The 23,660-nt window shown below is 40.4% G+C and overlaps 1 protein-coding gene and 1 long non-coding RNA gene across 3 annotated transcripts in view; one reads left to right on the plus strand and one right to left on the minus strand.

The window, feature by feature from the left end:
- Nucleotides 1–798: 798 nt before the first annotated feature.
- LOC130145370 (uncharacterized) lies at nucleotides 799–7,074 on the minus strand. 2 transcript variants are annotated; one of them, XR_008820503.1, is made up of 3 exons: nucleotides 3,688–7,074; nucleotides 1,989–2,101; nucleotides 799–1,334 (listed from the first exon to the last, which is right to left on the minus strand). It is a non-coding gene; the product is annotated as an uncharacterized LOC130145370 (long non-coding RNA). The 2 variants fall into 2 exon arrangements; XR_008820502.1 differs by lacking the exon at nucleotides 3,688–7,074 and having other exon boundaries at nucleotides 1,989–3,679.
- Nucleotides 7,075–7,376: 302 nt separating this feature from the next.
- The window catches only part of PTK2 (protein tyrosine kinase 2), a 223,981-nt gene continuing 207,697 nt past the window's right edge, over nucleotides 7,377–23,660 (plus strand). Inside the window, exons 1-2 of the mRNA XM_056330022.1 lie at nucleotides 7,377–7,591; nucleotides 22,645–22,703. The gene's annotated coding sequence lies outside the window, so the exon portion shown is untranslated. The remainder of the gene's footprint in view (nucleotides 7,592–22,644; nucleotides 22,704–23,660) is intronic.

The raw sequence follows: 23,660 nt of genomic DNA on the forward strand, positions 1-23,660 counted from the left end.
ATCCTTCTGTTATAGCAGTTGTTTTCAGAATAAAGGAACCCAAGAGATATATTTGTTTTCATCGCTTGCTATGTCAAACTGAAATGGCAGACAACATGAGGATTTATAAGAACACAATTGTTAAGGAACGTGGTCTATTCTTCAGAGGTTACTCTAAAGCATGAACTCGCCCCTACATGTGCTGCCATCAACTCAAAGCAAAACACGCCGATTAAGTCAAAGCACAGGTCTTCCCTCGTACCCCTTTTCTGTGTGCAATGTTCTTCCTACAAAGCAAATAAACTCAAGTGTGGTGCTGAGGTAACCAGATACAACGGCACTTCACAGAACACCTCCAAAAGATGCAAAGGTATTATGCGTGTACTGAGAAAACTAGTAGGCAGAACTGTATATGTAACATGGAAAAGATGACAATTCAGAAAATCTCTTTTTCTATACTGCAAATACATACACGCCAATGAATGTCAGGCAGTGTACTGAAGGGGTAAAGAACAGGAGGACATGCACGAGTTCAACAGTCCTGCAAAGAAAGTATTTTCCAGTGCATTGCTGTCTTCTAAACGTACCTGCTATGATAATTAGCTCTGTATTTTATCCATTGCAGAGGCTCCCTTCAAAAACTTGTAAGAGCAGTACCCTTTCTTTGCAGAATCCTAAAGGAGAATAAATGATCGATTTTTAATTAGGCATCTGAAGAGCAAGGCCCTGAACTCAAGAAAATTACAATCCTTTTATTCCATTTTTATTCCAGCTTTCAAAGTAGCACAGGATGAACAAATCAAAGGAATGACAGAAGCCTTCTGCTGGCTGACTTAATTTTATGAGGTAACTCATTCAGTGGTTCCCAAGTAATGACTTCATGTAGACAGCAGGGACTCTCTACACAGCCATTGTAAAATGAATTCATACAGGTCAGCAGTATCTTGGCCTATAACTTAAAGTAACTTTTTTTAACAAGAGGAAAATGTAATGCAAGAGGATTGCCTCTGCAACAGGATACAGGATAGGAAGACTCACCCCACCCCACAAGTCACTGCTAGAACATGTCCTCTTCACCACATCCTACACAGTTATGAAAGCCAATGACACTTGGTCCAATGGAGCAATTAGAGCCCCTCATCTCTATTCTTTTGTTAGAGAGGAGAGAAAGAGTAAATTTCCAGGGCCACAACTTCAGGGAAAATAAGAAGAACCCTGTAACTCACTGGAAAGGCATATGGAACAACTACCAGTCCTGTATGCCACTCCTAAATTCCAAATCAAAGTAGTATCAAAGTCTTCAAGATTCTGGGACAGATTCCAAGGTGGCATTGTCTCTTCAGAATTCCTTCCACCTAGAATTAAAAATTAGGTTGATAAATTTGTAGATACTACAGTTGAATAAACAGAGACTGGAAAATAAACAAAACATCAGAAAAACCAATGTTCACATACATTCAAAATCACTCACTGAATATGAGACTGGTCAGCAATGACCATTAATACCCCACAGAAAACAGTCTCCCTACTTAATGTATTTGGGTTTGTGTTTGAAAATAAATCTACAGAAAATAATTCTCTGATATCTAAAATGCCACTTAAAGTGGCCAAAAGGATTGCAGAAAGGAGATTTTTTTTGGCCATTCGCTCAGATGTTGAAAAAAATGTGAAAGAAAAAAAGACAACTGTTCCCAAATGTGATTGTTGTAACCTTTCAGATGATAGGTGTTCAGAACATTAGTTAATCTTATCATAAATGGATAAAGCTTAACGCAGTCTTAAAATCAAATATAGAAGTTAAAATATTCCTCACCAATCATCCCTGCCCTCCTTGCTAGCTGCACTGATGTCCTGTGGGCCCAGTGGTGAACAGGAGGATTAGATCTATACATTCACATCTGACTGCTATAAGTGTGTTGAAATTTACATTAAGTACAAGAACTCCTTTGATCAAAACATCACATATATTTTACACATCAAGGGACTCCACAGTAAAAGTGTAAGCTTACCAAAGCAGCTGAAGGGATTTTGGGAGGAATTTGAGAGAGAACAGAGTGATGACGGTACTGTCACAGTTCCTGCAAAAAGCTGAGTTGATCTGATTAATCACAAAGAACCAGAACTGTGTAAAGACAAAATAATAAAAAAAAAAAAGGAGTTTTTTCAATTCTTATGAATACTAAATGAAAATATAAGGATCGTGGGCTGGCTCAGAGCTGAGAGATAAGAAAGGCTGTGTCTTTACTGGGAAAGTCATCAAATGCGCTCCTGGAATGTAAGTACTGTGGCTCCAGTCCTGGCTTTCCCACAAGCTAGCCCCGCGGATAATGCATACGCCTGAATACCCTCCATCTCTCTTGAGCCTTTCTGAGAAAAGCATGCAACACAGCTCAAGGCATCCAAATGGTAAAAAACTGCAGAAGGTAAGTCAAAGAATTCAAGTGTTTCCTAAATGTCCGTAAGAGCTACATCCCTTTATGCTGTTTGGTCTCAACAGAATGCAATTTTAAAACATATGGTTTGATTTTGCTTGGCTACAAGTTCTTCTGAAGGTTGGTTAGCAAAAAAAAAAAAAAAAAAAAAAAAAAAAAAGTTGATTTCTATCACGGAAGCCAAAATAAAATGAGTAGGGCTCCGTGTGAGAGCTCATTCAGACTCTTGTGTTTTTATACTGACAGGACAGACAGAGAATGAATCTCTCCTCTTCCCTTTTAATTTCCTTTTCTTACTTTTTTCTTACTTGGAACCAGTCTAAGCCAATGCGGGACTTTTTCTTTCTTTCTAGAAATCAAAGCTACCAGTCAGGATAGAGATTTTATTTGATTTTCTGGAAAGATAAATAAACTTCTGGATTCCGTGCTTCTATCTAGTTACCATGCTGAAATGCCAGGTAAGGTGGTCTACATTACCAATAGGGCAGCAATGCTGCAAACGCTTCAGAAAATGAAGAAGCAGTACTGGGGGTGGGGGGTGGGGGTCCCTTGCTGACATGTTTGGTTTTAACCAGTTATAGCCAGAAAAAAATAGTCTTGTGTTTGGTTTGGTTTGGCTTTTTTGTTTCCCACTGGGAAATCTGGGAGGTTATTACCCTGCTTCTAATTAACACATTAACATTTGCTTTGGAGGTCTTAGTTAATAACAGCAACTCATCAAGTGGGTCTCCCAGCTGGTAGGTAGTTTTTTCCACCTGAAAATTTCTTCCTGATCTTGCGCAATTTTGCCAATTTGTCTTGGAGCTTTTCTTAAGAATTTGTGGTTTGTTTTGTTTTTTAATAAATTAGAAAAACCTCCATTTGTGACTTTCCATTCCATTTCTACTCTAGGTGCTGCACAGAAATGCTAATATAATGGTTTGTCTTTCTTTTTTTTTTAAATCCAGAGAGCAGCAGAGATGTGCATATCAAGATTATTTACATTTTGGTGCCCTTAATTGTTCAAGTCTGTAATTCTAGCCATGAGGCTGCATGTACCACTGGGGCTCTAACTGCTGTAACATGCATCCTCCATCTGTGTGGCATTATTCACTGTTAAATGTAGGTAGGACCTGGTCCCTCAAGGTAACCCATGCTGCTGACCCTACAAACTAAATATGAAAACTCCCACATCAGAAAAACTTGCACCATCAGGTTTGCAGCAGATTGTAACTCTGATATGACAGGCATTGTCATTTTATTTCTATCTACTTATCTGCTATATTCATTTCCTTACCAAGGTCAGAGTACTACGTAGACTCCTTACGAATGCACTTGAAGACTTCTTCATTTCAGGTTGATTTAGATGATTAAAAAAAAAAAAAAAAGACATTTACACATTTCCTCTTACAATGAAGAATGTTACTGTGTATATTGTGAAATACTTAACATCTTGCCATTTTCTCCTTTTTTCCCAAATCCCTCTGCATTTCATTGTCACAGCTTGAAACAGCCCCACAGTTCAGAGCTACCTGTCTCTAATAAGCCTGATCACTCTGGTTGCTTTAATAAATATTTACCATCCTGCAGGAAAGCTGAAGATGCCAGACTGAAGCTGTTCTCCAAAATGCTGGAAAGAACTAGCTCTCATTAGAGCCATTTCCCCCAGCTCCATCACTTAATAAAAGGAAAGACAATACATGCTACACTATAATGAAGTCTCCTACCTTTTTGTCTATACCAATGCAGCACAGGTTTAATAATCACTGTAAATTAAATGAGATAATGGCATGGACTAGGCAAATAATACCATTAGTAATAAAATGAATGTCTTACCTCAATATTAATCATCTGGTAATAAATTATAGGGGATAGTCTTTTTTCCACTTACCAACAACTTCTGTGTAGACAGACATGGCAAGAAAACTTTAACTTTTTTAACTTTAACTTTTCTGCACAAGTTCTCAAGAATCAGAAGAAAACAAGAATCTTAGAAGACAAAGGTGCGAATCACAACTTATAAAAGTTCAGTGATGTAAAGATTTAGGCTAATTACCTAGGTTCTCCCTTAGACAGTTGAGAAAAATAGGGGTAATCAGAGAGCGATTCATGGTATTCTCAATAGGTAGGATGTATGAACTCCTAGAAGTATCTTTCTCAGAGGCAATTAGTTTGCATGGGGCCCTGAAGTTGGGGGAAGGGGGGGAGGGGCACGGGAATGGCAGAGATTTTAATCTGGATGCCTTATAGTCCATACAGAAGCCATGACTCTCATCCTACTTGAGTCTCATGAGTTTCTGCTAAAGCCATCATTTTGGATAATCATGTAACATTCCATCGGACAGCAACACAGCTCCCCTCTCCCAGCTGAGAGCTTGAATCATCAGCTTTTATGGAACTTCCTTTACATTTGACTAAAACCAAACTGCTTTCTGTAATATAAGAAAGATTTCCTTGCAAGTGTTTTATCAAAATCAGTCTGTGGCTGAAGGCAACAAGTATCTTGCTGATGAAAGTTCTTACAAGTATCTTGCTGATGAAAGAAAGTAACAAGAAACCAACAAAAAAATTTGTCACCAGGACCTGAAACAGACACTTCTCAGGAATTGCTACAAACCATCGATTTGATTTATCATTTTGGGTTTACCTTTATCCCATTAAAACCAATGGGTACGTTCCCACAGACTACAGACAGCACACTTCTTTTCTGTATGAACAAGTGTAGCTATTAAAAGATTGAGCAAAAATATAAGAATCAGATTCACAGTTCTACCATTGCTGTAGCATTACTCTGTCTCCTCCATAAATTACCCATGTCTCTTATTAGTTTTTTCACCTCTAAAATGAAGAGAATTGGTTACACTGATGTTGCCCAGGGAACCTGAAGAGGACAGTTATAAACACACAGGAATAGTAATTATTTATTAAAGCAAGGACATTTGAAAAGATACCTGAAGAATGTTTATTAAACCTGTATATAAAATCAATAGGATATACTACACATGACAGAAAGTAGGTATTGCTACTATCTTGTATGTGTAGGATGTAGCCCTGGAGAGGAGCTATTTGCTTTTAGGCCTGTTCATCAAGTGAATAATGTGTGAATTTGGCAACTCAAATACTGTCTCAGCTTTCCAGTACAAAAAATGAGGATAGCTGTCTTCTTCACAAGTTTGCTTAGAGGCTAGAGCACTTTGACATCTTTAGATGAAGGCTGAGACAAAGAAGAAATGATTCATAATTGGGATCAAATGCTTGGAAGGGTCATTTAGCGCAATTCCCTGCTACTGCTAAATACCATATAATAAAAATTTATGAAGCTCTATTTTCCCTTTCATTTTCTCTTTCCAGTATTTATGCCACCCCTTCCCTGTATATTAATCAGAAAATATACTCCTGTTTTACTCATGCATTTCCTTCCATTTTTACTATCTCAGTCCTCAAGAGCACTCAATTTTTCCTCTGTGTTCCTGTGAACATCCTCTTTATTGATGTCTCCCAACTTTCTGTCATCAGTAATTTTAATTAGCACATTTCTACCTTTTCTGGCAAGAGCATCAATAGTGATCCCAAGACCAATAATTATAAAATAACTGAAATCATTCTTCCTTCCTTCCTTCCTTCATTTCTGCATAGTGGTCCGGCTTCAGTAGAAAGAGTAGAGTGCATTTACTATTCCATCCAGCGTACACTGTGCGGCTTAAAGGACTCTCTCCTCTAATGGCCAAGCATTTTTCTATAAAAGATGCTTAGGATTACTGTACTGCTGTTAAAAAGAACATTTCTAGGACTTATTTTTGTACGGTGCTCAATGCATTTATATCCTGTTCAGAGCTTACCTGATGGATTGGCTCCTATAGGGGCCTGGGACATTTTAGGTGGGAATCACCTGAAAAACTGGATATACAATCTAGGTGCCTACTCATTAACCATGGCTCCCTTGAGTGTCCTTATAGTACCTCTAAAACTAATAAATATAGGTAAGTTTAAGAGTGTGACATGTCCTACCTTAAACTACCCATATTTGATCAGATGAATCGCATCCCAAATGGCACTGCAGTGACTAGTTCTCTACCAACTATAAAGGCAGCCCAGCCAGCTAAGTCGGCTCCAGATACACGTAATCCAAAGTGAAATGCACCCTACCTCAGGTTTCCAGACACACTGGCAACTTCCAGAGGTGGAGGTTCAGGATCTGCTCAAGCTCAGGCTGCGTGGGGCATGCAGAGGAGCAAAAAGGGAGTCCAACTGCCACTAGAGGCAAGCGATGGTTTAATAGGGACTTTTAAAATGACCATTTCAGACCTAGGTTATTAAATATACTCAACGACTGACAAGCACGCAAACACTGAGGTCATACGTAAGTAAATATGCAAGTATTTTCTTGAAAGAATATCCTAGTCTTGAAACAAGAGAACAATTGTGCCAACCGGTGCCGCCGTGGCAATGAAGCAAGGCCAGAGGTCCCAGAACAAGCCAACAGAGCGAGTTTGTCTGAGGCGTCTTCATGCCTCCGGGCAGCTGGGACGCCCGGTCACAAATGAACAGGGAGACACCGAGGAGCCGAGCTTGAGAGCCGCCTCTGAGAAGCGGAGTGAGGACAAGGGGTTAAACCTCCCCTCTTCTCGAGCTAACACCCCCCACCCCCCCGGCCCCTCAGGATCCGCATTGCCTCGGGGAAGGAGGCAGGAAAGAGCCCCTTGAGGCCGGCGGAGGGAAGGGATGCGCCCGGCCGCCATCACCACCGCCCCTGACAGGATTCCAGGCGACGGCGGGGGACTAACGGCTCGCGCCACCTGAGGCCCGCACGCCGCGCCTGCGCAGGTGGGGCGGGGCGGGGCGCCTCCCCCCCCGCCCCCGGCTTGAGGGGCGGCAGCCCGCCCCCCCTCCATCCCCCGCAGCCATGTTAGTGTGGGGAGCGAGCCGGGCGGGGAGGGAGGGGGAGAGAGAGGGCAGCCGCGCATCCCATGGTGCAGCGCGCCGGGAGGGCGGGGGAGCGGCCTGGAGTGGCCGGGGCGGGCAGGCAGGCAGGCAGGCAGGCAGGCAGCTGCCCGCACCGCCGCGCAGACCCACCTAGAGCGAGCGGCAGGCGGGCGTCCACAGCAGCCGGCGCTCGGCGGGACAAGTTCGCTGCCTCTCGCCCCCAGCTCGCCGCGGCCCCTCCGCCCGCCCGCCGGCCGGAGGAGGCTGCTCGCAGCGCGGTGAGTGCTGGCGGCGGGGGCTGCCTGAGGGGAGGAGGAGGGGACGGAAGGGGCGAGGGGGACCCGCAGAATAAGGCGCAGCGGCCCCGATGGCCCTAACTTACGTAACGGGGAGGGAAGCGGTGGAAAGGGGTGTGGGGGGGCAGCGGGTTCTCCTTTCGTGTGTGTCCCCCGTGTGTGTCCCCCCCGGCTCGGGGTGCGACGGCGGCCCCGTCTCCTGAGGGGCAGAGCCGCCCGTTTCTTCTGTATTGCTCGGGAGGGGCTGCCTTGGACGCCGGGGAGGGGGCACAGGAGACACCCCATCCTCCCACGGGGTTTGCGTGAGCGCACACACGTACCTGCACCCACGAACCGCAGCCGTGGGTGCCCGCGGCCGGGGAAGCCTCCCGCGGCTGAGGGCGCCCCGTGGCCGCGGTGCAAGCGAGGTGCTGCAGCCGGCCGAGGGGGAAGGCGGATATGGGGCTGGGGGTCCGGGCAGCGCCGCTTCCCTTCCCTCGCCAGCGGCGCCTGCGGGGGAGCCGCGTTGGGCGGTGTTGGTGGGACGGGCAGGATGGGAAGGGAATGGGAGAAGAGGAGCCTGCGGGGAGAGGTCATCTGGTGTACCGCCTGCCTCCCCCGCTCCTCCCCGGGGCGAAGCCGGCCGGCCCCTCCGCCCTGCCCGCCCGCCCGGGGGGCTCGGCTGGCGGCCGGCCCTCCCTGCTCCCCGGGGCCGGGGCGGCCGCGCCGGTCCGGTCCCACCGGATGTGGCGAGAGGCGGCGAGGTGCTGGCGGCTCGGCGGTGGCGGGGCCGCGGCTCGGCGAGGCGGAGCGGGACGGTCCGTAAAGTAAACAAAGGGAAAGGGGAGGGAGGAGGGGGAGGAGAAGGTGTCCCCTCGCTGCCGGAGCCGGGCTTTGCCCCTTCCTCTCTCCGGGCGTGCTGGTAAATCTGTGGTTGCCTGTTAAAGCCTGGGTGGGAGCGCGGGGGAAGTGGTTAAGGTTTCTTCTTTTTGTGCGTTTTGGGGTTTTTGGGGGTTTGGTTCTGGTGTGGTGATTTCTTTTTTTTTTTTGTTGTTGTTGTTATTGATTTATTCTGTTACTGAGCTCGCCGGAGAGTGGGGTTGTGTGATCCGAAGAGAAGCAGAGGCAGCTCTTTGGGCACAGACACGTTTTAGCGCGGCGAGAGCCTCTGAAATCTGTAGCAGGGAAGAGGAGCGAGTGTTCCTTAGTGGCTTTGGATCGACCTGGCTGGTACCACAGAAGTTGGATTGGATAGGGGAGCCTTTGTGTTTCTTGAGGAAATCTGATATTTTTTTTCTTTTCGGTTGTAAACCTGCTTTTGTAGTATGGTGCAGATTGTACTTCTGCAGCTGTAACAGAGTATTTTTCTCGTCGAATCCCTGGGACTAATTTTGAAGCCTATGTTGTATATTGCCAGTTTTCACATTCATTCTCTTTCCCAACAGCCTTTACTCAGATGATGCTTTTTTTTTTTAATAAGTTGTAGTCTTTCTCTTTGATTTCCCCCCTCCCCCCCTCCTTTTTTTTTTCTGGCTGAAAGACTGTTCACTACATTGTTTCTGTGTTAGTTGACTTGTAGTCAGTCTTAAGTGCTTTGAAAGCAGAGTGTATCCTGTAGGCCCTAGCATGGTAGCAGCGTCAGCCTGCAGCTCAGTTTTTGGCAGTTTGACTAGGATAATAGCAGTGCTGTAGTAAATGTGTTGCACAAAAAGTTCACTTGAAAGGAGAAACACTTGGGGATTCATATTGAAGTATTTAATGTGAATGTTAGCTTGGGAGTGAAGTGGTATTGCAGTGTCCCTTAAAAATTCAGACTCCTTTGGCCTTTGGTCATTTAATCTTTTCTTTTTTGCTTGTGTTAATGGGGAAAGTCCCACATTCCTCAAACCTAATCTGCCTTTATCATCTCTGATTCTATTAAACCTCAGTAAGGTCAAGTGCATAACTGGATTGAGGCCAGACAATATTAAATGTTACGTGTTTTTTTGGAAGAGCTTGTTATCTTACTGATGTCCAAAATTCCACCACTTCCTTTCTCTACCTGGCTCCTTTTTTGTTACCTTGGAAATCAGGTTGTTATCCTACCTCATATCTTTATTGGAACACCTTTGCCTGTATGGTGTGATTTGTGGATGGGGTCCACAGCCTTTCATTTTCTCAAAGCAAGGTTTATTTATGGCTGAGGTTCTGTAAAGAATATATATGTGTATGTTTGAGATCAGGGCCTGTGCAATAAATGTAATGGACCTAAAATTTGGGAGTGCTGTTAACAAAACAAACAAAAGAACCCAAACAAACCCAAAAGAGGGAAGAGACACTAGTTGCTGGCACACATTTTCACTCACAGGACTGTAAACTCTACAGGATATTCAACAAGAGAAAAACAGTTCTGAAATTAATTTGTCTTTGGTGCTATTATGTCTTAAATCCAGTTTTTGTACAACATGGCTTGGATTGATGTTTATGTTCGTTGACCTTTTATTTTGTGTGAAGGTTAAAATTACACATAAGAGGAAGATGGCATAATACCTATCTGTCAAAAGCTCCAAGCTTTATTCAGCCTCAGCCCTGGGTATTATTAAAAGTACTAAGCATATGTAGTTAACATAGTAGTGTGTTGGAGTACTTAATCAAGAAATGAATATTCTTAGAATAGCACTGGTGTCTTGAATGTGTAATTTGCTGAAATAGCTTTAAAAATGGTTACAACTTCTACATATGTAGTGATGTAACTTTGAAACAAAGTACTTTACATGCTGTTGAAAGGGCTTTTGCTTTTATTTTTTTTATATAATTTTTTACCACATGATGACTAATAGTTGAATGGGGGAATCTTGGTTTTGTAAGTTCCACCAAGCTAATAGATATTTGGTGGGGTGTATGATAGGAGCAGAGAAAAGCAGGAGTGCTTTTTGGAGGTTAAGTAGTAAAATGCATGACTTTGATGGTTTAGGAGTTGTCTTCTATTTTTTTATGCATGTATAAATGTGGTGGGGTTTTTTTTCAGTAAGAGGGTAACTCAAGAAATAACTCATATTTTGTCATTTGTATAACAAAATGATTGGGTTTTTTCTTTCCCTGGTAGGCATTGCCTTGTGTAGCAGTATGGTCTTTTATATGATAAAACATTTATAGTAACAATACAGGCTATTTCCATTCCTTTTATATCTCTTAGGATTTGTGGAAAAGTCTTTCCTGCTGTAACAGAGAACTTTCTGTGTTCTCAAGGTACGGTTTTGTCAATGAAAACTCAAGTGTGTGACTGATATTTAGCTCCATCAGATGCGGTTTCCAGACTAAATCTGTTCTTCCTTTCATCTCGTATGAGTTCTGAAGTTTTAAGTACCATTGCTGAGTAACATGAAAACATGGACTTACTGACTAAATTTCTTGAAAGGACTTTAATTAGATGTTAGGGTTTTAAAAACTGCAGCAAACAACTCCTTACTGTATCACTTTGAACTCTTGTATGGAATGATAGCAGAAATTAGTTAGGAACACTGAAACTCTAATTCTGCATCTACTTATTTAGCATCTGAACCACAGTGATTCTTGTCTCCCTGAATGGCAACTTCTACAAGATAGTGGTTTTTGTACTGAAAGCAGTCTTTTATATTTTGAAGTGTTTAGAAAAAACCCTAGAAATTAATGCAGATTAATGCAAGTTTCGAGTTCATAAATTGTTATGAATTTCAAGTGAGTCTCTTGATTTGTATATGACTGCTACTTAGGAACCTCAGAAGTCCAATGTGTTCTACCACAGTGTTCAATGAATGTGGTTTATTGTATATATTAGGAAGACATGAAGTTGAAAGAATGGGAAATTAAATGGAAAATGTGATATCCAGGTAGATATCTGGTTTTAAATAGTCTTTTTGGTGTAGGAGAGGAAGGACTTCTGTGGAGATGATGAAATAGATCTTTCTAATAGCTCTTGTTTTTCATGTCCAGCTCTCCATATTCAGGTAGTAGTTGATGGCTAATCAGATGAACTGTTGAAGAAAGTGGCTATTTAGGGACTGAACAGCTTGTAAAACCTGCAGGCTTTGTGTTTTAGGTTTAATTTTTTTAATTTTCCCTATTCTAATTTTTTGTAACTTTTTCTACCATGTGAGCTTCTGAAGGTAGGAGTTTGTTGCTTGCTCAGTGTTTAGTGATCCTGACACTGGGATATGCAAGTCTTGCAACTGGTGGGGACTTTTGAGTATTACGTCTTCATGAGTAGAAAGTGATTAAATAATAAAAAAAATCACATGCAAAAAAACCCCGCCTACAATCAAACAACCAAAAGCACAAAAAACTTCAGCTGGCTTGATCTGATTTTCTCTATTTGTATAAAGCAGATACAGTCTCTAGACTGTTGTGATTACCCAGGTGTGTTATGCTGAAAGGTGTATGAACTGCTGAAATTTGCAAGGGCATGTTTTGAAAGCTTTGTTAGAGGGATGTGTCATTGGAGGTAGCTGACACAGGGAATCATGTCTATGGAAGAAATAGTTTCAGAGATGGCAGAAGAACCACAGAAACTGAATGCTGTCTGGCTCTGACAGTACTTGAAATCTGGAGATGCAGATTAGAGGTGGTGTCAGTGGTTCGTAGATTAAGAAGAAATTGGAGAATAGTTTCTGAAACCTGGTTTATAAGCTGTGAATGCAATTTCTGTCAAGTAAAAAATTGGAATGAAAGAGGTAAATAACGAAAGCTGAAGGCAACAGGCTTTGTTAGAGAGCATCTGATGATTTGCTTGCACCAGTGTTAATTGTGAGTTTGTGTAAATTTTCTTTAGGTCTGCAGCAGTCCACGGCTGAATAGGTAAAACTCTCCTGTATCGGATTTCCTTTGTCCCCTATGACTTCAAGACTGTTTCTTCCACCCTCTAATTCTCTGCGCTGGTCCTCTGCCCTTTTTTATTGTGTTCAGTGCAGAAAGGGCATATAGAAAAAGTTTAAGTAGTTTTTGTTAGCTTCCTATTGCATTGAAGTATTACTTTTTTTTCTGGGAAGGGGAACTGACAAGTGTTCAACTTGGTTTCATTTTGCTGCAGGGTTCCAACTTCGTGGAGAGTAATATAGGTCAGTTTAGACCTTAATCCTTAAAGATTAATCTTGGCCCTTTCCCTGCCCATGGAACTGTAATTTAACTCATTTTAAGACCCTGGAGTAATTTCCTTCCTTTTGACCAGAAGTGTGTAAGCAAAACACGTGCATCAGTTGTCCTGGAGACAGTAATGGGAGATTACATGTTCCTTGTCACTGCTATCATTCTCGGTATGTTGATAAACAATAAATTTAGATGTGTTTAGACGGTGTGTATGTCAAGACTCCTTAAATGAGGCACTTTTCATTGCCTTTGCAGAGAGGATTGTGATAGAGCCAAAGCTGTTCTTGCTGTTTGGGACGGTAAGAAAGAGGTCAGAGGGTTCTACTGGCTGCTCCTGCTTCCTGCTGCCATGCTTGGGGGTTTTCATTGTTTACCCGTACATGAAAATGTGCAATTCCTGCTTTTGTTTTGTTTTGGGGGAGGGGAGGAGGACCAGACCATCTGAGGCTATAAAGTATCCTTTGGAAGGCAGATAAAATTTTTCCTTTACTGGATTCAAGTTCATGGGAAGGATTCGAAGCAACAGCTGGTGGGTTTTTTGTTGGTCTGTTTTGTGTTGTGGGGTTTTTTTGTGTGTGTGGTTTTTTTTCTTTTAATATGGGAAGCAGGAGCTGCTACTCTTCCCTGTTTTCTTGCTGCTAGGATAGCAAATAATTTGGTTGCAAGGGGGTGGCAGAAGCTCAAAATGAGCTAAATGCTGTATTTTGCAGATCTGAATGCACCCCTTTAACCAGGTACCTAGCTTTTTTACCCCAGATTGGTCTTAAATGCTGCGAGGAGTGTTTGCTGCTACAGTCCATGGGATGTGCGGTAGCCAGTAAGGTCTCCCGGTCCATCAACATTTGATACTTAATTTCCTAGCACTGCCTTCAACATTACTGCTGCTGAAAGTGCTAGTAAGAGACTTATAAATCCCAGCGTCTGAGTTATACCCAGTGGTGGAGATTGATATCAATCAATACCTGTTTCATCCTGTCTGCTGTAGGTTTTACATTCAGCGTGAATGCTGAGGCAAGTTTGTCCTCAGTAATACTCTGTAGCACTGAGGTTCAGGATTTCTGTGATCTTAAAGAGAATTTCCTCTTACTGATTTTAGGTATTCTTTAAATTTCTTTTTCTATGAAAGATAGTGCGAAAGCATAAAAACTACTGACATTTTCTTATTTTCACACAGGTATCAGTTCTTGATTTCCGTTTTTGGATGAGGCAGTTGTAATCTTTTTCCTCTGAGGGAAAAATTGTCTTACATTGTGGTTTAGAATACTGGAGTTTTAATTGCCCACTCTTTTCAAGTAAAGACTACTACAGAAAGGAGAAAAATAAATTTAGTGTTTAAAAGTACATTTCCTTTCTATGTTGGTTAATTAACAAAGATGTTCACTAGCTGTTGGTCATTCTGTGTCCCATGTCATCCCTCCCCCCCATTTCTAATACCTTTCTTCAAGCAGAAATTCCTTTTGCTGGGGGCTGCTCTTGTCATTCTTTTATGCCTGCTTATGCCTCAGGTTTTAGCGACTCCTCCTTCATCCCCTTTGCTTCTTTACTGATGCTTTTCTGTAGTAGATGCTGTTTAAAGGCAGAGATAATTCTTAAGTGATTTTACTGCTTAGGTAGTAGCACACAGAAGTGTAACAGGTACCTTCATAGTTCAGTTGCTTGAACTCTTTACAAAGAGAAGTTAAACTTTATACTTCTTTAATTTTGCATTAGTGCTTACCTTCCTTTCCCCCAGCAAGTTTCAGTACTTGAGCTATTTTTGTATTTTTGTCAGTGCCTAGGACCTCTTGTGCCTGATACCACTGGTTTTGTTAACCAGTGGTAGAAAGAGGCAGGAAACACTGGTACAGCCACAGTATTGGAAGTCAAGAGGCAAGAATTTTCTTTCTACCTCTTCTGTGGCTTATTTTTTTTCTCTTTTGATGACTGAACTAATTTAACTGCTGCGCTGTTGTTTTCCCTCTTAAAATAAGGATGGTGCTTTGCTCAGGTGTTGTCCACTGGCACAGGAACACATGACAATTCTGAAGTGCTTTTTGTAGAGGGGTTTGAAATGCCCTTCATGAGGAAAAGCAGAAACCATGATGTTAGATCAAAGTTGTTCATTTAAGGTGCCATCTTAGTGCTTGCAATGAACCTTGGCATGGTCGTTGCAATTAATTCACATTTGTCAGTGTACTTGTTAACCTTTCATGAGGTGTGACTCAGAACTGCATTTGCATTCACTGAATACAATGCACTTACATTTTATTTTATGAGTAGGGGGGAAACCTGGTTGATAATATGGATATAAAAATGTACATCCCAAGTGATGAGCCACAAGTTGGAGGGGTTTAATCTCTGGGTTGCATTTTTAATTGTATTGAAGACTTAAATTTAATTTTTTTTTTGTTTTTAACTAGTTTTCTATTGCCACCCTTCACCCAGGAAACCTTTACACAGTACTGACACGTAAGGGTCTCCTGCTTGCAGTGAAGCTTTTTGCAAATGTTACAAATTAGAGTTTCTGCTCTCACTCTTGTGTTAACAGCACTATTATTGGAATGCTGTTAATTAATGGCTAAAATAATTTGGAATTGTTATCAGCTCTCACTTTCTATTTCAGGCTTAAGCACTATATCCTAGAGGCTTCTAGATTCCAGTTGGTTTATTAATTATCTTGTCGTTTTCACTTTAGCTTGTATAAAGCTGGCTGTTTTCTGTACTTTTTCTGGTGCCTCTCAACTCAAGCTGCTCTTCCTACTCTGTTTAGTGCATTTTGAATTCTGTTGTTCAAATGTCTGCTTGAAGCATACTTTTCAAGTTCTGAAAGAGCTGAGTAAGCTGAGATGTGCACGTTATTGATTGATTGGTGCTCAGTTTGTGATTAACCTTGTTCTGCTGGTGCAGAAAAAAATGCTCTACTGTGGTGTAGCAAGGGAGTAAATACTTGGAGTAACTGTTCAACTGAATTCAGTACTGTTTAGTTAGAATACAGTGTTCAATTTTGGGTAGGGAAAGGGTTTTAGTTTGTTCTGGATGCTTTCAGTAGAAGAAGATATCCAAGAATGACACACAAGAAATAAAAAGTTAAAATTTCTATTTTTTCATCTCCTACAGTGTGGTCTTAAGTTATTCACATGCACTAGGCTTCAACAAGGATGAAGAAGATAAAGGGTTAGGGGAGCTAAACCAAGAAATAGTTGAGAAATAATAGGACTGAAGACTTGGGTTACTTGTGGAGGTAGACTTCTAATGCTAAGAGTAACAAACCATTAGAACAGATTAGGGAAGGGACTGTTGTCAATGACAGACTTTAACAAATTAGACATCTGTCAGAAAAGAGATGCTGTTTATCACCACCTCAGGAGTGGCAGATGGACAAGATGACCTCTTGAGTCCTGTCTGGCACTGATTTTAGTGATGCTAACAGGTAAAGAATGCGAGGTTATTATTTTCAGGTTTATGCCAATAGTCAAAAGGTAATTGATAGTAACCCCAGCAACTGATATTTTTCTCCAAGCTCTTGTACGCAGCTCCTTGCTGTGAACTTGTTAGCTATTGCCTGAGACTGTGCACCTTTGTAAATCTGTTGCAGGCAAAACATCATTTATTTTCTTTGTGGAATGCTGTTCTCACTTGTGGCTGTAAAGGTCATGGGGAGAAGATCTTTTCCATAAATTAAACTGTCATGCTCTTCTATAGATGCAGATATTACCTAGACGTGACTTGAAAAACAGAATTGTAAACTGGTTGCTGATATTAGAACAATTAGCTTAGTTGCCTTTTTTGTGCACTTTACAAATTTCATGGAAGAAAACATGCAAGACTTTTAAACTGTGCAAACAAGTTAATAAAGTGGCCTTAGAGGATGACTGTTGTTGTTCCTTTGGGTATTGCTCTTTAATGACTTTATTTTATTACATGTTAATAAACTGAGCTTTGCTTTCAGAATTAATAGGAACTTCTGGTGAATCTATACTTTCTTTTTGTCTTTCACTCTTCAGTGTGATAGCTTGTATTTTGATGTTGCACCAGTAGGCTTCCTCTTAATTGTAGCTTGAATTAATCTGTTTTGAAGGAAGTCAAAATGTTTCTGAGCATTTTGTCATGGAAGGAATAAATCAGTACTGAGATCGGGGAAACAGAATTAAGTAATCTTCAGTGAAAATGTGTGTGAAGACAATGTGGTATGCATGGCTGTCTGTACTTGTACAGCCTCTGCTGGAAACTGATATTAATGACGCACCCAGCATTTGAGATGTTCCTTATGAAAGTAAAGAATAAACTCATTGATCTGAGAGCTTTTCAATCACTGTGTTAAAATCAGAGGCAGAAGCTGCTGAAATTAACATTTTAGTGCTACATCTGAGTTTTCAGGGAGCCTTTAAGCTATAAGGTGAAGCTTAGAGTGTACATTTGTGGCATGTGTATAGATTATTTTTGTTGTAAGCAGTTTGCTGTGGTCTGGGGAACTAAGGTCGTCTTAAAAAAAAACCCCCACGTGTGTGATGTGGAGGCAAGGGGAAATCCTTTCCTCATCATTTGTATTAAATTCTGTTTAATCAGTTCTAAAAGTATGTAGTCAGACTAGATACTAAATTCTCGTTATTAGGATAATCTAATAATTTCAGATTTTTGTGAATTTCTTGTTTAGCATTGCCTTTTAAATTGTTTGATTTTTGGCCAGTGGCAGGGGGGACCTCCTCCAAGGAGGAGGATTGCCCCAAGGCATATAATAGCAATGCTTATGTACATAAATGGTTTTGGCCATACTAATTAATGGTGATCAGGAAAAATCAATGCATTTTCAGAGGTGAATAATATACCTTTTGTTTTGCCCATGTATTTTGATGGCATAGTTAAAGGATTGAAGCTTATAAGAGAAATAGGGGAAAAAACCTATATGGCGTGTGCTTATCCTGTGGGAATATTCTATCTTTTCTTGAATGCTTTGTGAATGTTAGTTTGAGTTTATTACTTGTATTTCTCGGGTTGTGGACAGAAACAAAAATAGCATAGTCAGTGCCCCTGTAAAACTTAGTCAAAGAATGGAGTTGAAGGAGCAGGATACAAGGCCAAATACACCTTTACCCCAACTTCTGCCTGGAGTTTGCATCAGTATTTCATCTTTATAAGAAATTGGGTTTTATTACTCTGAATTTCATTCCCTTGTTGATGGAAATTTGTTACTTGTGTGAAATAAACCACAAGTGGATTTCTTCAGGAGATTAGGCACCTTTAGAAGAAGATGGTGTGCAGCATAGATGATTAATTCTCAGCTGGGGATTTAAATGAAGTGAAAGTCTAGTTGTGTCATAGGCTATAAGCCCCTGCTTATTCAACCTTAGTAGAAGCGGGAGAGTTTCTTTGTGTGGTGGCAGCACTGCTTGTCTCATGCTGTTTCACTGCTTTCAACAGCTAGTTTTATGCCTTGCTCTCCTTTCATCAGAAGGGAAGAGGGAATCTTAAAGACAGGAGTGTGTATCATTTGCTTCATTTTACAACTGAATCAGCTTTTTCTTCTCTTAAAGGCAAACAAAACCTTTAAACTGTTTCATAATCCGCGGAGAGTATTGAATACAGGAGCTTCCCTTCCTAGGAAACAAATTTTGGAGTTCTGTAACGTATTTATCTGTGTGGCTCTTTGGAGATAAATGGCACTTGCATTGAAGTTTTTTCTTTCAAAAGTCTTTGTTATTTCTGTTGAAATAGATATTGAATTCTCAAGTGGGAGCAGAACATTGGTCACATTATACCAAGCAAGAGATCACAGAATGGAAGTACAGGAACAGTGAGGACTGCAGTAAGTTGTGAAAATAAATGTGCACAAAGTATGCTTGGTTTAATACTTTTCCCTTATTTTACTACTTCTATCAAGAGTAGATTTTGTGGGTTGCTGAGTTGAGGTCAGCTTTGGATAGGCAAGATAAAAGTAGTGGCTCTTGAAAGGATTTGAAACGTAATCAAAATGAAATGGGGAGGGGGGAACTGTGGTGCCCATGTGCATATAATGTGAGTACTTAATGCACAGCTGTCACTTGAAATATGATAGTTTTTTGGACTGTCTCTGTTACAGCAGTTCTAAATGTTATGTTGGACTTCTGTTCTGCATTGTTAAATCTTCATCTTTATAGCTGATTTTGTGTGATTGCTCTTATGAATAGGAGGTAATAGTAAGTACAGACTCCTGTATTTTTTGTTTGTGTGTTTTTAATATGATATGGAATTGACCTTGCTGAAGCTTGCCCTTCTTCCCCCAATTGTTACAATGATCTGGTTAAAAGTTTCTGTAGAACTACTGGTGGTGAGGCTGACAGTGGCCATACAGGTATGCTTTGTGGTGACATGCTTGAATCTATGTTTGGGTCTAATGAACCTGTTCCAAATTCTGCTTTATGGACTACATTTTTCTGGTGTCCAAGCCACTAAGCAATGTTAAGATCAAATTAGTGCTTGTACACCAATTATGGTGAAACACTTAAGATTTCAAGACTACTAAATCTTCACAGCATTGTGTCCATGCAAATAGTGCCTTTGAGTTGGTCTAGATTTCAGTAACTGCCTTGACTGTTCTGGGACTTTCCTGAAGGCCATTTGTAGGTCATTTGTCAGTAGGCTGTACTCGGGGCTGTGTTGTACTGTTCTGCGTAGGTTTCTTCTTGGTCCTACTGCTCAAAATGCTCCAGGCAGGTCCATTACACTCATTGCTTGAAATGTAGAGGAGCTGTGTATATACAGTTGTTAAGGCAAGATACAGGAGAGTACCTAAAAAACTATGTGCACAGGAACAATAATACTGCAGAAAATTAGTTATTATGTTGTATCTCTGCTAAAGAAAATACTACTTGTGCCCAGAAATTGCTGTTCTTCCACTGCATTGGCAGAGCCCTTGAAGTCTTTCCTGTCTAGCTTGATCTTTTGTGGTGTTTTCCTGTTACTTGCTGTAGTGCCAATGGGGCATCACTAGAGACCAGATATGATCATGTTAAATGTTTTACAAGGATTAAAATGTTGCATCACACCAAATTGTTTTATTTGCTTTGCTTATGTGGATCAGAGGTAGAAGGAGAGGGAAGTGAAATGAGTAATGTTGATGTTTAGTGGTCCAGCTTCAGCTTTGTGAGGCTTGAGATGAGGAATTGCTGTATTGAAATGAAATGAAGGATTAGGAGAGGAATTTGTGAAGAGTGAATTAATGGAGTGATTAGAAAAGAGCAGAGGACAAATTTTTTTGAACATGTTCAAAGAGCTTTAAAAGTAGCAGAAAACATGTGGATGCTAAGGGATGAACTCCATGCCTAGAAGATATTTTAAGATTTTTATTCTTGAATGCTAGTAATTGGCTCATGTCTTCAGTGGTATGCTTGGTGAAGAAGTCAAACTGGAGAGGGAATGGAATGATGCTGGAAGATAAAACTTAAAATTTCAGAGTCTATATGGATGCTTAGATCTACAAGTATGCACTCTCTTTTATTTGAAAAAACAGGAAGGTATATGTGTGATTTTTAGGAAGAAAATAAGGTAAGACAGTGATAGGTAAAACTGAGTAAAAAAGATAAGGAAACATATAAAACTGGACCGATGGATGACTTTCAGCCAGTTGGATAAAGTCTAAAAAGGAATAGTTTTTCACAACAAAAGATGTGTTAAACTTAACATTTAAATATTGTCAGTTTATTGAAAACCTTTTCCTTGTGGAGAAAGGTAGAAAAAACTTCAAAAGCTATGAAAACCTCCTTCCCCACTCCCCACCAGATGTATTTTGTTTTTTTTTTTACTTTAAACCATTTTATAAGGTACATAGGTTTTCTTATTTCTTTTTACAAAAGGTGGAAATAAAAGCACAATACTTTGCTTAACCCAAACCACTACTTCTGTTTAGTCTCCTTTTGACCACTTTAGAAGCTTTCAGCATTTATCCCTATTAGAATGAGACTAATTGCTATTTTAAGAAGTGTTACAACTGGCCAAACTTGAGTTGAGCATAGGAGAGTTCTTGCTACCACCTGCTTCCTAAGTAATTATTGAAGTAAACCTGCAAAAGCAAATCTTGGGAAAGTATGCCTGGAAACAGCTGCAAGTGTAATGGAGATGGTCCTCTATTTGGATTGTCTCTGACTGTGTTACTCTCCTAGTAGCTAATGATGAGAAGAGAGGCCCTTTATCTGTGCTCCAGGGTTGCCATCCAACATCAAATCACAGTAGCATGCGTTTGTACCCTGAGTTTTACACACATGGATAGTTCTATTGAAAATCAGGGGGATAACTTGTGTGGAAAATTTAACATGCTTCTGTTTGCATTATTGATGCCTAAGCAATTAAAATATTTTTCTATTATTTGTCTGGTGCATTTTTGATGTCGCATGTGAGCAAGTCCCATGGTATTACACACAATTATTTTAACAAATGCTTTAAGGGTGCTTTGACGTAACTTCCTAGAGTGGGGAAAGGTCATTACTGTCGTCCTTGGAAATTAAAAGTAGCTTTTGCTGTATCAGAAAACATCTTTAATTGAATCAATAACTGCATGGTTTCTTAATCTGAGTGCCTTGTGAGCAATTTCCCTCTTCATAAAGGGTTTGTCATGATGTCATTCCCATTGTGTTAATCCTTGGTGTTTTCACAAATTGTCCCAAATCATGACTAATTTCATAAAAATATTCAGAGCAGACATGACTACCGAGAAAGCTGTTGTTGCTGCTCAGACTGCTAGAAATAATGGGACAGCAGGCTGATGTAACAGATTCTGTGTTAACTTTAGAATTAGTATTTTGAGGCAGTGCCATTCCTCTAATGTGCCACCATAAAAGCAGTTCAAGGTTTCAGTGATATTTTTTCTAATATTATGAATGTATGTTTTGCGTGAGTGTCTGTGACTACTGTGGCTTTCATGTAGAAATTCAAGTATTTTGGTTTTCTTATTTTTCTCAGTTTATTATAGCTTAGATGAACAGTTAAATTTCTCCACAGTTTTTTAACCTCTTTTGTTGTTCTATCTCATCAGGTTCTCTTCTGTTGTGGAAATCTTTTGGCCTTTGTGTGTGGGAAACACTTTAAGTAGCCAAGATGAAAAAGGTTCAGAAACAGTTCTTAAAAATCAAATTTTAAATGCTTAATATGCAAGCTTGGGCTTTTTACTGGTACTGCCTTTGTCGCTATAGTATATTGTTGTTTGAGAGGCAAAAGAGCGAAACCAACTAGCCAAGTAGCAACACTAACTGTAGATTACTGGATTCTGGAGTTCTTTCAGATCGATCCTTTCCTTAAAGGATAAAAACCCACAACTGTTTCTGGACAGTGTGTTACATGTGTGTGTTGAGCTATATCTGTATGTATTTGTTACTTTAGCTAAAAACTGGCGTGGCTGTCCTGTGATGCACGTACCCTGAGGAAATAAATGCTTTTCACTAGTTCCTCCCACACATTTTTTTTTTTTTCTCCAGGGAAGCACTCTTTCTAATTCTAGATCTGGATGCTGCTAGCATTTTGAATCACTCAATAGGGTTTTCAGTACTCATTGAATTATTGCCATTAAATGTATGCTAGCTGTATTAAAGGTTCACTTAAGAATCCTTTAACCTTCCTTCTTCAAAATACCAAAACAATACAACTTGTGAGATTTGTAGCTTGCTTTAATGGGACCTACAGGTTTTCTGGCAACTTACTTTCTGAAGTATCTATTTTGAGTTCAAATGTAAGCCCCTGGCTTCTACTTCTAAGAACTTTTTTGTGTGTTTTCTTTTTTGTTTGTTTTTCTAGTTTTGGTGTTTGGTTTTTTATTTTTTTTCCCCTGAGGACTCCTAGCTAAATAATCTGCATTTGTAAAGTAGGGTATGTACTGGAGCTTGTTCCTTTGGAAGGTTATTTAGTCTTCATAATAAGAATATCAGCTACTTGCTGTTATGTTTGTTGGATATTTGACTGCCTTGATGTTAGGTCATGAAAACTTCCTAATCAATTCTAAATGTTTGTTTCAGATTTCATGTTTCATCCTGTATTGAGCACCTGCTGTTGAGAGCTGGAAAGTCTACTTAAGGTATGTAATGATTTCACTTTCACACAGGGTTTTAGTGATAAAACGGTTACAGTTGAAATTTTTTTTTTTTAAATAGTGGCTGTTAAACCAGAATTTCTTGGTTTCTCTTTTCCCCTGTGCCTCCTAGAACAGGCCTTTCTCTGACATCCCATTTATGGCCCTTTCATTCAGCCTGAGGGATACAGAGATGGGTGGACCTGGGCAGCAAGTAATTTACTGTGCATGGGAGGAATTTGTAAGGTGTGTTTTCACCTACCAAACCTACTTAGTTGTAAGTTGTCTGACCCAACAGACATGTTGGGAGTGAAATGTTAATGAATTTCTGTTCTTATATTTTGCTTTTTTAATACATAAAAATCTGTGTTAAGCAAAATCTTCTCTGTAGGGGCACTTGGCCTAATCTTAAGTAGTCTAGCTATAAGTGGGAGTAAGGAAGTTGAATAGCCACGGTATTCTTTGTTTTACAGGAATCTGTTTCTAGTCTCCTATTTTTTGATTCTGGTTTTGATTCCTCTTCTTCCAGGGTGAATGATTGTATTTGCAAACTTGAGTTTTATTCCTCAGTATACTTGGTATTTCTGACTTCTGTTTTTATTGCTGTTGACATACGTGGATGTTTGGAATATTCTTACGTTTGAGGGTGGCCAGAATAATTTGTTGGATCCTCTTTCTTCCTTTTTTTTCTTTTCTGGTTTGTGGGTTTTGTTGTTGGTTTTTTTTTTTTCTACAGCTTCCCTGTGGTTGGTGGTTTGGGAGCCTGTATTCTGTTACTTTTTTTTTTTCTTTTGCTTAGGCTTTGGCAGATAACAAAACTAATCTGCTACTTCAGGAGCACTTTCCCATCTAACTTGCTGATGCAGGGAGCCTTGTTTAAGACTTAATATATAACCTCTTTTAGATTACATTAATGTTTTCCTTGCCTGGGCTGTAATACACTTGAGAACAAACGAGGTGTGT

This window comes from Falco biarmicus, chromosome 3 (assembly GCF_023638135.1).
Source record: "Falco biarmicus isolate bFalBia1 chromosome 3, bFalBia1.pri, whole genome shotgun sequence".
Taxonomy (NCBI): domain Eukaryota; kingdom Metazoa; phylum Chordata; class Aves; order Falconiformes; family Falconidae; genus Falco; species Falco biarmicus.